We start from the raw sequence: 13,610 nt of genomic DNA on the forward strand, positions 1-13,610 counted from the left end.
TCCTTTTTTGTATATGTGGTTTGCAAACATTTTCTTGGAGTCTGTAATTTGTCTTTCTATCCTCTTAGCAGAATATTTTACAGAGAAGTAGTCATTTTTAAACATTTGTATAAAATCCAGCTCATCAATTTTTCTTTATGCATCACACTATTGGTGTCAAGTCAGAACTCTGCTTATTCCTAGATCTTGAAAATTTGCTCCTATTTTTTCCCAAAAGTTTTATAGATTATGTTTCACATTTAAGTCCATTTGCATTTAAGGGGGGCATTCTATACCTCCTAGTAGAGATAAATGTCCTGATTTCCTATGTGGGCTTCTCTGACACCAAACTGACATGTGTTTTGGGCATCTCCTAATAGGCTGCCCACTCAACATTTGCCAGGATGGCAGGGAGTGGGTCACTGTTTTTACTGTGATATTCGACTGGATTACAGCAGTAATTGTCCAAATATTTTCTCTCTTGCTAGCCTGCCCTTTTCTAAGTCTTGGCTAGAGAAAGCATGCTTTTGTTGTGCTTTTTTCTTTTTTGACTGTTGGCATTTCTTGGTTACCAGCTTCTTTGGTTCCAATAGTAGGATATTTGAGGCAAAAAGAAAATTCAGTGAACTCACCAACCTCTTACTCCTTAGGTTGCAATGTCCCTAGCCAGCCTGCTTTTTTGTGTTCCCTTTTTTATAGTCTTCTTATGTTTGTTGTATATGTTTGATTTTTAGCTGTCCTCGGTGGGAAGAATAGAAAAGTACATATCTTACCTGTTTGTCCAGGATCTTTCAATGGTGTTTTAAATTATATATATTCTGTATCCCAGGTAGGTCTTAGGTCTTTGAGAACTGATATACTATTTTATGGCTTGGCAGTTATATCTTAGCATCTGAATTCATGGTTGTGATGGAGATACTATTGATTTGACCTTCTAGCTTGCCACCTGGTGACTGTCAGCAAAGGTGGTCCTCTGTAGTTATATCTTTGCTACCAGACACTGTTTTTCTGGCCATGAGTAGACATGTGATTCATTCTGGGCCATTTGAAGATTTGGAGATTTAAATGAAAAGCAGAGGCATGTGGGGAGAGGATGAATGCAAAGATTGACATAGAAGGATTGAGAAAGGTAACAAGATTTTTTCCATCTCCTCATGTAATAAAAGAAAACTTTATAACTGAGGGTAGCATTATTCTTCCATGTGGGATGAAGAGGGTAGTCTCCAGAACAAAAAAAAAAAAAAAAAAAAAAAAGAAAATGAAGTCAATGCACAGGAAAATCAGAGTGTGATACATATAGAGAGAGCACTGCCTAGGTTACATGTTGTGTTTACGTCTTTGTTCTAAATCTTTCCTACAGCAGGCACCATTTCCGCTTAATTTTTTATATCTCTTGTTCCATCCTTTACCACTGCAACTAAATTTGGTTTATTTGTAATGAAACAATAATTAGTAATTCAATAGCTTATACATCATGAATGCACATTTCTAACTCTGTATTATTATATTTTATGGTTTCTCCCACTTTCACTTTCACTTATTTTTTTTTCCTTTTTTTCTGGTTCTCTCTTAGTCTGTGTTGACAGTAGAAGAGTAGCAGCATTACAGGTGGAGAACTTGTAGAAGAATATTTTAGTTTCTTTTTCTCACACCTTCAACCTGAAAGACACCCAAAATACATAATATTTATAAAATCTTGTCTATATCTTGGAGTGAGCAAATGACAATACATTAAAAAGCATCCATTACTTGAAAATAGTAGATTGGTGTTCATGTAGTTTGACAATACATATCTAAATGCCCACTTATTACAAGTGTAATAACATTATAGATACTTTAAGCTATGAAATATTTACATATAAAGACCTCTGATTCATAATTTTAAATAGCTGCACCAAGTATGTTTTGAGAACCATCTGACACTTGGAGTTTATCATTATTTACTTCATTCGGAGGAGAGATATTAAAGATTTTACTGAAAGTTGCAAGAAGCGTGCCTTTTCCTATAAGCATGATGATTCATGAAATGGTGGGGAATGGCTCTTCTTCTGACACAAGATTTGGTGGAATTATCAATAATAAGATCCTGGAAGTTCTAGGTAAGCTCTAGAATCTTCTTTAATGTGAACCTAAGATGTTTTCTTCAATAGGAAAATTCATTGAACAGGGGTACTTTCCAAGCCTGATTAGAAAATTCTTTTTTTATTGTTTAATGGAATCACATATCAGCAACATAACCTCATTGGATCTCTGATATATTGGTTACTGATATTTTAGAGTATATTAAGACTGGCAGTATGTTTGGAAAAGGACTAGAAAAATTTCTTTTCTAGAAATAAAGATGGAAAGCACTTGTAATTTTAATTACAATAATGATAACATGTTATGGATCTCCTTTAAATGAGTTCATAAGACAGAAGATACACACACACACAAGTAGAAGATCGGTGTTCATTTAGTTTGACAATACATATCTAAATGCCCACTTATACATATATATATATATATATATATATATGCCCACTTATACATATTTATATATATGCCCACTTATACATACATATATACATATACACTAATCAAATAATAATAATTTATGGAGCAGCAACTATGTGCCTAGCAGGGTAAAATTAGTTCTCTATATTCATTGTCTCCCCTTAATTCTCACAAATATCCATGAAAAAAGGAGTGCTGGCCATTTCCCATATGAAGAATGTAAGTGTTTTAAAGTGATTAATCCGTTTGTCCAGTAGTACATATAAGAAGCAAGTGAGTCAGAATCTGGACTCAACTCCATTTACAAAAGCTGTAGTGTTAATCAGATTACAAGATTGTCTCTTGGTGAGTGCCATTAAATTCTTATCTTCTCCCCCAGGCTTAATCAGTTTCATTCTCAACAGAAAGTTTTAGCCGAATTTAATTGATGGTTCAAATTTTCTAGTGTTTCTCTTTAATCCACAGTATCCTTCTGGAATTCACTAATTTCTTTTTAGAAAAAAAATAAAGAGGATGTTCAAATGATAAAATTGTGCCTAGTTTATCTTAGGCATTGATCAAGGATAAGGAATTGAATTTCTCCATAATATTTAAGCCACCATGCAATTTAAATAACTAAATTTATATATCCCACTCTCACCATATCTATAATTTTTATTCATATCTGCTATGCTTTAAATGATACATTCTTTACAAACCTTATATTTCATATGGCTATGCTAGATGTTGTAATAAAGTTCGTCCTATTGATTGGAATCTTAACATCATAGATTTCACCATATTATTCCGGGGAATGAATTTTATTAAAGTCAGCAAAAACACACACACACGATTCAATACATGTTAAATTTGCAAACAATATTGGTGTAGCCTCAAAAAGAGAGATTCAGGTCTTGTCCTCCAAAAGAAAAAAAAATTGTTTAGTTTATTGAGATGACAAACTATTACTCCAAGTGTTACAAATAAGAAAATATCAGATTTCAAATTTAAGAGCACATCTGATAGAAAGACTGAGAAAGAGAAAACAGGCAATCTCTATAGAGAAGATATTTGAGGTATGACTTATAGGATGATTGTGAACTTGGCCATAGTGGAAGGGTTCATAAGAGAAAACAAAAAGCTCTTGGAAGTAGAATATAAATATGAAAAAAGATATATGGGAAAGGCTGCAGAATGAGGCATTGGGTACCATAAGTCTAGAGCAGGTGACCAAGGTGACTGGTGTAAAGTCAAATCATGTTGAATGTCAGACTAAATAAAACCTTTGTATATAATTTTATGAGGAATCTTGAGGATTTCTTTGGCATTATTTCTTTTTGTTTCGTTTGAGGATGTGATGATCCAATATGACATATATAAATAGTCACTTGTACAGGATAGTTAAACTACTCTGGGGAGATGAAGCACTGCCTAGCCCATAAAGCATATCACAGGATGTAATTGAATTACGAGAAATAGAAAATCAGGAAGAGCCAATGGCAATTATCTAGGCAGCAGAAAATGAATATCTGCCTAAAGGTTTAAAAAGAATGAAAAGGGAAATATCTGTTCTGGAGATAATATGAGGTTAGAGCCTTAGGTCTTGGCAAATGATTAAATGATAGGGATAGAGAAAACGTATACATTCATGAGCATTTTCTCCATAATATTTAAGCCACCATGAAATTTAATGGTATTCTAAGAATTTCGTGGTATTCTAAGAATACCATGAAAAGAAAACAAATGCATGAAGCTCTTTTTATTCTTAGACTTGCTTCTATAATTAGGGATTTATTACAATAATATAGATGGTAGTAAAGAAGTTTGGAATCTATATAGGACTCTAGGAATTGATATACTTCCAGGCTTCCTAAAGATGGGCTGATTTATAATTCAAGGCTGTACTAGAGGTTAAAATGTCTTATGGTCTCTGATGCATCAGGAGTTTGTTGATGTTTAATTAGAACTCTGCACTATCATTATACAGACACTCTGTGATAGCACATCTCCTTGTAGCTTTTCTTGCAGTTCCCACTGTAAACCAAAAAGGGAACCTTCATAACTAGAAGGACTTCTGAGCCTCTCTTGCTCATTTAAGTCATTGGCCAAAACTTAGTCACAATGCTGTGTAATCATTTAGCTAGATAGCCATGTTCCCGGTTAAAAGTTGTTGTTTGTTTATTAAGAAGGAAGAAAGATAATGGATATTGGGAGACAAATAGTAGTCTCTGGTCTAATTTCATAATGATCGATTGTCCTTATTTCAATGTCCAGCAACAAGCTTTTATGGTTGATGTAAGAGTTAAACCACCTGGAGACCTGCTTTTGGTGCTCTCTTACTAAAGAATATGCCTAGGCAGTTTTCTTTAGACTAAGACCACAAACAAAAAGGGCATCATGATTGGCCTGCTCAGGACAAGAAATTTGAATAAAGAACAGATTTGGGGTATAGTAATCTTGGTAGTGACGTGAATTGATGAGATCAATTTTGTCCTCATTAAGTTTTTACTGATGGTGGGGAATAAAAGCTCATAACTCTGTTTCTGCGGGCCAAATAAAATTATAGCAGGCTATAATAAACATTATAATAGCAACTTGGAGTCTTTACAATTTCCCAAAGGGGACAGATGGCCTCTTACAGTGTGTGCAGTCACCAAATTGCTTCTATTTTCATTCTAGCCATAGGCTTTTTCAACACTTTCACCTCTGAAATCATGCTTGATGAGAGTTCTACATTTACTTGCAAATGGTAAATGGCATTTTGTATGAAGGTTTAAGTCACATTGCTTTCCATACATACTTCTACTTCACAAATATGTGACAGGGGTCAGGACCATGGCTTGCCTGTACCCCCAAATGAGCTAAAAAGGACAACGAGTTTCGTAGAGAAGAATTCAGGGGCAATCTGTCTTTTCTTCTTATCAAGGGGATCCTGTCAGAGAGGCCAAATAATCAAGGCAACCTGGAGTTGGGAGGCACCATCCCCTCACGTGTTAAAATTTAAAATCATCATCCCTATCAAGGGAGTTATACAGGAGACTCCACCCAGAAAGACACAGGAGCACTCAAAAAGAACTTCGGGATATCTTGGCAGATTTACACTTGAGGATTTTTGTTTGGAGCCTATCTTTTTTGTATAAATTTTACACAGTTTTTGCATTTTACACACACATGCACATATGCACAAACACACACATAAATAAATATATCTCCCAACTCCCACTCTTTCTGAAAATAAAGTGTCCATGCAGTTGGAGTGTTCCACATGCTACCAAAAATGTCAACTCCTTTGTCCCTATGCAGATATATATTGATATTTAAAATGAACATCTCAGCCTAGAATGCCCTTATCCTAGTTGTCAATTAATTCATATTTTACCCAACTTCTTACGTTCAAAACTCGTCTTTTATCTTGTTGAATTTAACTTACTGCTACATTTATTTCTTTTTGGTATCATCAGCTTCCAAGGACAAGATCAGTAAAGGAAAAGACATAACTAGAAAGGTGTCCTCTAACCTTTCTTTTATCTGAGGTACCTGGCCTTCTGCCATTCATAAAAACTCAACTGTCTCTGTGTCCCCAATGATTGATTAGATTCATCAACTGCTTCCTTCTCTGTTTTTTGTTATGAGAATTAGATTTAAGGGAAAGATCCAGCTGCCAATGCTAGTTTCAGCAGAACCAGAAGCCCTTAATTAAATATTATCTCTGCTTCATTTTTAACCTTCTTTGTAGTTACCACCTTTATTTTACCTTTCGAAGGCAAATGGAGGTGGCTCGGTCTGACTTTTCATTCATTTTTACTCAGCTATGACTAACACAGAAAAATATTGTCTCTGTATGTTAAAATTCTGAATAGCCAGTATGAAGACTTTATTTGAGTGGACCCACTCCATTGTAATTAATATAAAGGACAGGATTTATAGGCTGGGAGTATAAGCCTGTCCCTTCTAAAGCCATGGAAAAACTTTGGAAGGATGTGTGGAGACAAAAAAAAAAAAAAAGATAGAAATTTATTCATTCGACAATTTTTTAAGTTCATCTTATTTGTCAGATTTTTAAGCATTTGTAATTCAATAGATGTGTGAAGTCTGTATTATATGTATATAATAGTAGTGGTAGCTATAAGAGCTGTGGACTAGCAATAAAAAGGTACTGGTTTTAGGTTACAGTCTGCCATTGAATAGTGCTGTGACCTTGAACAAATCAGCTGTCCACTCAGGGACCCACTTGTCTCATCCATAAAATAACATTGAGTTGGATAAAACCCATAAGTCTCTTCTTCATCTAAAATTCAGTGATACTAGCTCCTTTGTGTGACATTTTATTATTCATCTGTAAATGAGAAGGTTTGCAAGCGTGGCTTACTTCAGTGATGGTTAAAATGTGTTTTTCAAAAATATTGAGTGCTATATAAATGCAAAGCAGTTGTGGGCAGGTTTAGATATGTTTAATGCTTTGCTGTTGACTTTCATAAAACCACTACAACTTCTGAGCTTCTGTTGTATTTCTTGCTCTATTTTTATATGTTATGGGAAAAAAGAACCTGGTTTATAAATTTGTTTTTCCTAGAATAGGTCCGAAGCATTTGTTTATTTTTCCTAGCAAAATTATTTTAAAATGTAAATTAAAATCTACTGTTAAGGTTTGTGCTTTGGTTTTTGGGTTTTTTACTCATTTCTTATAATCTTTCCCTTCCGTTTTCTGCTGCCTTACTGAAATCTTGTGTTGAAATAAGACATCCCTTTTTACTTTGTTGCAGGTGACTTTCTTACTGTTCAGAGACTGGCTTTATCTATTGCTTCTGAAAATATTTGCATCTTTCTTTCTTTTCACCTTCACTCTTGGTGCCAATTGATTAGTGCTGTTGGAGATTCTGAACTGATCTTACAGGCAATAGTAAAATCTACTGAAAATTCCTGTGAAGGAAGATTTGCAGCAGTTGAAGGGTCTTTGGGTTTTGTTCTAAGAATATCTGTTTTTATTGCAACCACCGTTACTAGATTATCATATGTTTAGATGATGTCTTAACATTTCCGAGTCTCAAAGATCTTACTAGAAAAATTAAAAATCTACCTCTGTTTTTTTTTATGTTAAAAAAGTAGTAAGTACCTAGCAGATCATTTTGGTACATTGTAGATAATAAAATTGCTTTCCATTCCCCATTATTTTCAATACTCTTGCAATATTTTACTTTTTATTATTATCACTTATGAAGCAAAAATCTAAATATATATCAAATACATATTTATTGACTTGGATATTGTCTTTTTCTTCCACTAAGTTTCCAGGATAATGGATATGTCTTGTTCATTGATATAGTTCCAGTATCTACGACTGGGTAAAGAACAAAATAAGATAGAAATATATATTTGTTAAATGAAAGGATGATCTATATTTGTATTATGGTATGATTATTATCAAGATTATTATAGAAAGTATCAAGAAGCTAGAATGTATGCTGACCTACACACAAAACAAAAAAATAATAAAGAGCAAAAACAGCACTGTTAGTTTTTATATTCTCAGTGTCCCATATTAACTGGCATTATAATTATAGGCCAGTTTCAGAGCTGTTATGTAGAGAAGAATCAAACTAAATAAAAAAAGGGAGTGGGAACAAGTCAATATTTTCTAGCTTTTCATTGATTTTTCTCTATAATCCTACTTATATATATAAAAGTTTTAAATTATTGAATACTAAAACAGGCATGGACAATGAAATCCTCAAGCCACTATCATTTTTATCAATACTGTTAACCATTCACATATTGATCGAGCACTTATTTCAAGTAAAAAAAAAAAAAGCTAATCAGAGAAAATCTGTCTCCTTGTCCTTTTAAAGTTAGTGCTATTATTATGAATGTATACAAACATTCATCTAACGTGCATTTATTATGTGTCTACAAATCTGCTTCGGGCCAGATATTTTGCTATATGTTTGAGACAAAGAGATGTAATACACAATCCCTTTATACAAAGAGCTCATAATCTGGAGAAAGGGTCAAATAAGTATGCCAACAATTATTATACAGTGTAATATAAATAATATTAAATATATATATTTGTATATATAAAATGATAGGAATGTAGGAGTAAAGAGTGTTGTGAGCAGCAATGACATAGTGGATTATTAATATGTGAGCATATTCTTAAAATACACGTAAGATTTAATTAGATACAGGAATGGGAAAAGGTGATTACTCTCAAGAACCCAAATGTTAAAAACAGAAAGGTGAAGTTAAGAAATTTAAGCTTGTGTTTGGTGATCTGCAAGTAGTTCTGTTGGCATAAGAGGAAGGACATCCTGGGAAATCATAGGTTGTGAGGCTGAGGAAGTGGAAAGGATTAATAGCGTGAAGCATCTGATGTGTCAGGCTGCATTTCAACTTTATATTTTAGGCTCTGAGGACAGGATAGATGGTAATGTGATAAAGCAGTATGAGGGATGGAATAGGGAAGAAATTGGTATGTTTTGAGCTAGACCTCCAAAAAAATAATCAGATGATTCAAAAACGAAAACTACAGACAAAATAGCCTATACAAATATGAAAGACTACATGTTGAAAACAGAATAGGAAGCGTGGTGGGTGGTAGGATACATTGCCAAGATCCACCTTCCAAAATGAAGACATATTGTCCCAGCAGCTGGGAGTTCTGTTGGCTGACAACCCTCACTTGTCAACCTCCTTGAGGATTACCTCAAGTTTGAAGTAAAGTTCCTTACCCAAGGTCACACTCCCTACCTCAGGTCTTCTGCATCCAAAGACTGACTGAAGTTGCACTATAAATACCGAAAAAGCTCTAAAAAGCTTTGAAGTGTCATATTATCTTGAGAACTCCCTATAAGGTCCCACTGAACTATGTCCCAGCTCAAATTCTCGATCTCCTGCACACTGACTTCTACTTCAGAGTCTGTTGGCCAGTACCAAACAAGCGACATGAAACTTTATTTTCCATATTTTACCTTTTGCTATTTTTTCTTCCACTAAATTTAATTTAATTCTAAAACAAAATACTTTTATTAAAGATTTTAACTTCACTCAACTTTTATAATAAATACACAAATCAACTAGTTAGTAACAAAATTTAAAATGTTGATGCAATCATATTGCTGTATAATCAACTCACAGAATGAAAAAACTATATCTTATACAACACAAGAATAGTAGTAATTTCATACTTAGATATTTTAGCTTCAGAATCATCACTATCTTTTAAAAATTCAAGTCTAAAGGGACAAGCTAGAAAGCAATTACAAAAACCCAGAGAGAATAATGGACGAAAAAAGTTCTGACAAGATCTGTGGTCTTCGGTTGAAGGACAGAGTCAACCCTTGAAGGACATTACAAGGTTGGACTCAAGGGAATAAAAATCCCATACATTCTTCTTATCCTTTGAGATATCTTACTAATTCCCCCATTAATTGAATCTAATGAAAAGGCAAGAAAACTGTTGATATATCAGTCTTCTGTTGATCAGAACATGATGAAAAAGGAAGGAGTATTGCTTTGAAAGAGAAAATATTAAGCGCAAGTTACAAAAAGCTAAAGTTGTCATAAGTGATGTATCTTATTAGTAAAGATCTGTAGTGACTGTGAAGATGGTGAACAATCACCCAGTATTTATACCTCTTCCTTAACGTAATGACCATTCATTGGTGCTGTAATGAAACACAGAATCAATAATTGACTGATTATTAAGTTAATGAATGAATAATTCCATTGCTCTTTATTATATAGCTCCAGGCTCCATTTCTTATTTATGGCTCTGCACTTAACATGTAGACTTGTTTTTGGTTTACATATTTTCTAGTTATGACATTCAGCTTTCGGCAGACACTGATTGATATTCTATGTCTCTCCCATTCAGGACTGATTTCATCTGTTCTTTATCCACATTTCAATTCAATTGCAATGTCTTTCATTTGATAATTTTAAATAGAACTATAACCTGTCCACCTATCTAAATTTCATCTGTCACCACATTTCACGAAATCATGTTTCCCCTGGCCTATTAAGACAAATTTCATATACAATTCCTGCAAACAGTTTAACTTTGCATCAGTCATGTTCTCCATCCTGCTACCCTAGTAATTTTTCAGATTTCCAATTTGATTATAGTATTTTCCGTTAAACATCTTTCAATGGCTTGCATTAAGATAAGACAGTAGAGGACTTGTACAGCCCTCTGAATCCGGCTTTGTTTCATTCTTATGTCACGTATCTCATCATTCTTCATTACATTCTCTGATTCTCTATGATCTAGCCAAGCTGAACTTATTTAATTTCTTCAATAAAGCACATTCACTCTTAGATCTACTAAATGTGGATGTCCTTCTTCCTGGACCAAGCTCCACTCCATCTCCACTGAAAGCTGCTCTTTAGGAGAAATTTATTATTGCTTATATAAAGTCTATCTTTTTGAGAGATTTTAAGTTCCAGCCCCTGACCCTCTATTGCTCTCTGTGTTTCTTCCCACTCCAGTTTCCCAGATATTAGCATAGTTCTGGCATATAGTTTTGAGTTAATAAATATTTGAGGAATAAATTATGCCTTGCTAGAGAAGTTTCAGATTATTTTTAGAGATGTATTAAAATATATTTTAAATCCAAGAAGGTAATTAAAAACATTAAAATATAGATGGTATTTAATGAGCAAAACTGACGTCTTACCTTCATTCACAGTAAATGTTCCACAGAAGCATCAAGTGCTTGAACTTATTTCCAGATATAGAAATCTAAAATTTAGAAACAACTAAAACCTTGATATCTTAAATAGATTATTCACCTGTCTACTTTTCTAAATCTTACCTGTCACCCTACTTCATTAAACCATAATGTTTTCCAGACTATTAAGAAAAACTCTATATTTGACTCCTGAAAACAGGTTAACTCTGCACCAATCTGTTCTCCATGTTGCTATCCTTGTAATGCCCTAAAATGCCAAGAATGTGTGTAGAGTTAAGAGGCAATAAATTGATAATTAGCATAAATACCTGATAATGTGAGATTTCCTCAGAAGCCTAAACGAAATAAGAAATGCTGTATCGGGTATTATTTCAGACAGTGGAGATAAAGTCTTAGTCAAAAGGAACGCAGACCCTGCTTTTATGAAGCTTACATATTAATTTAGAGATATAACTAAGAAACTAAAAATATATATATAGTAGATAAGTTGCAGATACATTATGGAGAAAAATAAATTAGAGTAAATATATTAGACAAGAGCTAATCAAGTACAAGAAATCACATCAGTTATTTAAAAAAGAAAATTTAATATAAAAATTATTAACCAGGGAAAATGTCATTAGCTATTGAAAGAGATAAAAAGAAAATTCCAAATGTAACAAGAGTGGCGACTGCAGAAATCCCTTGCTGCTCTTAGGGCTGAGGGAAAATTGAATGAGAAAGAAAGTTTGAAATCCAAGGATCCGACAAGATTGATAATAAGACCACTAAGGAGATGATGTACCTCCTGCCAAAATACATTGTCTGTTGCCACAGTGAAGAGAAAACTTTCTGGAGGCCACCTAGGAACTGGGAGAATAGCTCACCACCACAGGAAAGGCTAAAAGATCATCCTGAACTTGGAGAAAAAAAAAATCATGAAGAAAGAAGAAATTGTTCTTTTCTCCTCCTTCCTTGCCTTCTCATTCCAGTATGTCCTGTTGCAGAACTTGACAGAGAGCCAGTCAGAAAAGAAGAAATATAGTTTTCAGCAATCGTCTCCCTTAGCAAAGAATAGGCCATAAAAGGATGGGTGTGGTGTTAAGAGGCAATAAATTAATAGCTAGCAAAAATCCCTGTATATGTGGGATTTCATAAGATGTCTAAATGAAGTGAGAAATGCTGCTATACATTTCAGGTAGAGGAAACAACAGTTTCAGAAGACCTGAACCTGGATCGTAGTTGGTACGTGAAGAGAGAAGTCAGTGTTGCCAAAAAGGACGTAGGAGATGGGTTCAGAGAAAGAGCAAGGGAGAAGGTCATGGGCGGGACAGACTTTTTCTCTGAATGAAATGAGAATTGACTAGAATCTGATCAGTATAATGGTGTGATTTTAATTCATTTAAAAAGGATCACTTCACCTGCTGTTTTGAGAAACAATTATAGGTGGTCATTAAGAGAACTAAAAGATAAACTAAACCAATGGGAGAAATGAAGGTGGCGTGGGTCAAGGGGGTTGTAGTGGAGGTAATAAGAAGCTGTCAAATTGAGGATGGAAGGAAAAACTAGTAGAGTTCACTGATGTAGGGGAAATAGGTGAGAAAATAGAAAAATCAAGAATGAGGTCAAAGCTTTTTTCTTCATCATTCTTCTTGCTGCAAGGATAGAGATGCCATGGGACTTTATGGGGAAGCCAGTGAGAATTTCAGTTTTGGAAAGAGAGATCGATTCAGTTTTAGATACATTAGTTGTTATGCCTGTTAGAAATTCAAGTGGAGATGTCAAATAGGCAGGCACTAGGATAAATCATAATCAGAGGAGCAGTCCAAGCTAGAGTTGTATTTTTAAAGTCATTGGCTTATAGATGTGGAGACAGTACATAATCTGAGATTGGTTAATATCACCCAGGGATCAAGTGCAGATAAAGAAAAGGCTAGAGAGTAAACTCACAGACATACTAATATTGACCAGATGGGCATATGAAGAAAAACTAACAAATAATTGAAGACAGGTTGGCCAATGAGGTCAGATGAGAACCCAGAAAGACTGGTATTACAGAAGCTAAGAAAAACAGGTATTAAGGAAAAGTAATCATTTTGTTCAAATGTGGCTTATAAGGAAGTAAGGAAAGACTAAAAATCGGCCATTGGATTAATAGCCTTTTGCTATTAACATTATATTCAATTAACAGCTAACTGGATGTAATTTTTCCTTGTAGTAATGCAAATGAATGCCAAACTCAAGTTTTAAATGGTTGTGTGATTTCTGAGGTAGAGATTTAATTTTCCAAATTCCCTTGTGCTGTGACTATAGACAGCCAGCCCATCGGTTGTAATATAAGTGAAGAGTTCCTATTTCAGGATTAGATTCTTAGAGACTTTCTTTCATCTTTTTTCCTATTTTGGAAATCATGATGCCTGTAGCAAACTTGGAATCTATGTGCTGAGTGCATGCCCACCAGTGCTGAATTACATCTGAAAATTATGT

The sequence above is a fragment of the Pteropus medius genome, unplaced genomic scaffold, assembly GCF_902729225.1.
Source record: "Pteropus medius unplaced genomic scaffold, Ma_sr-lr_union100, whole genome shotgun sequence".
Taxonomy (NCBI): domain Eukaryota; kingdom Metazoa; phylum Chordata; class Mammalia; order Chiroptera; family Pteropodidae; genus Pteropus; species Pteropus medius.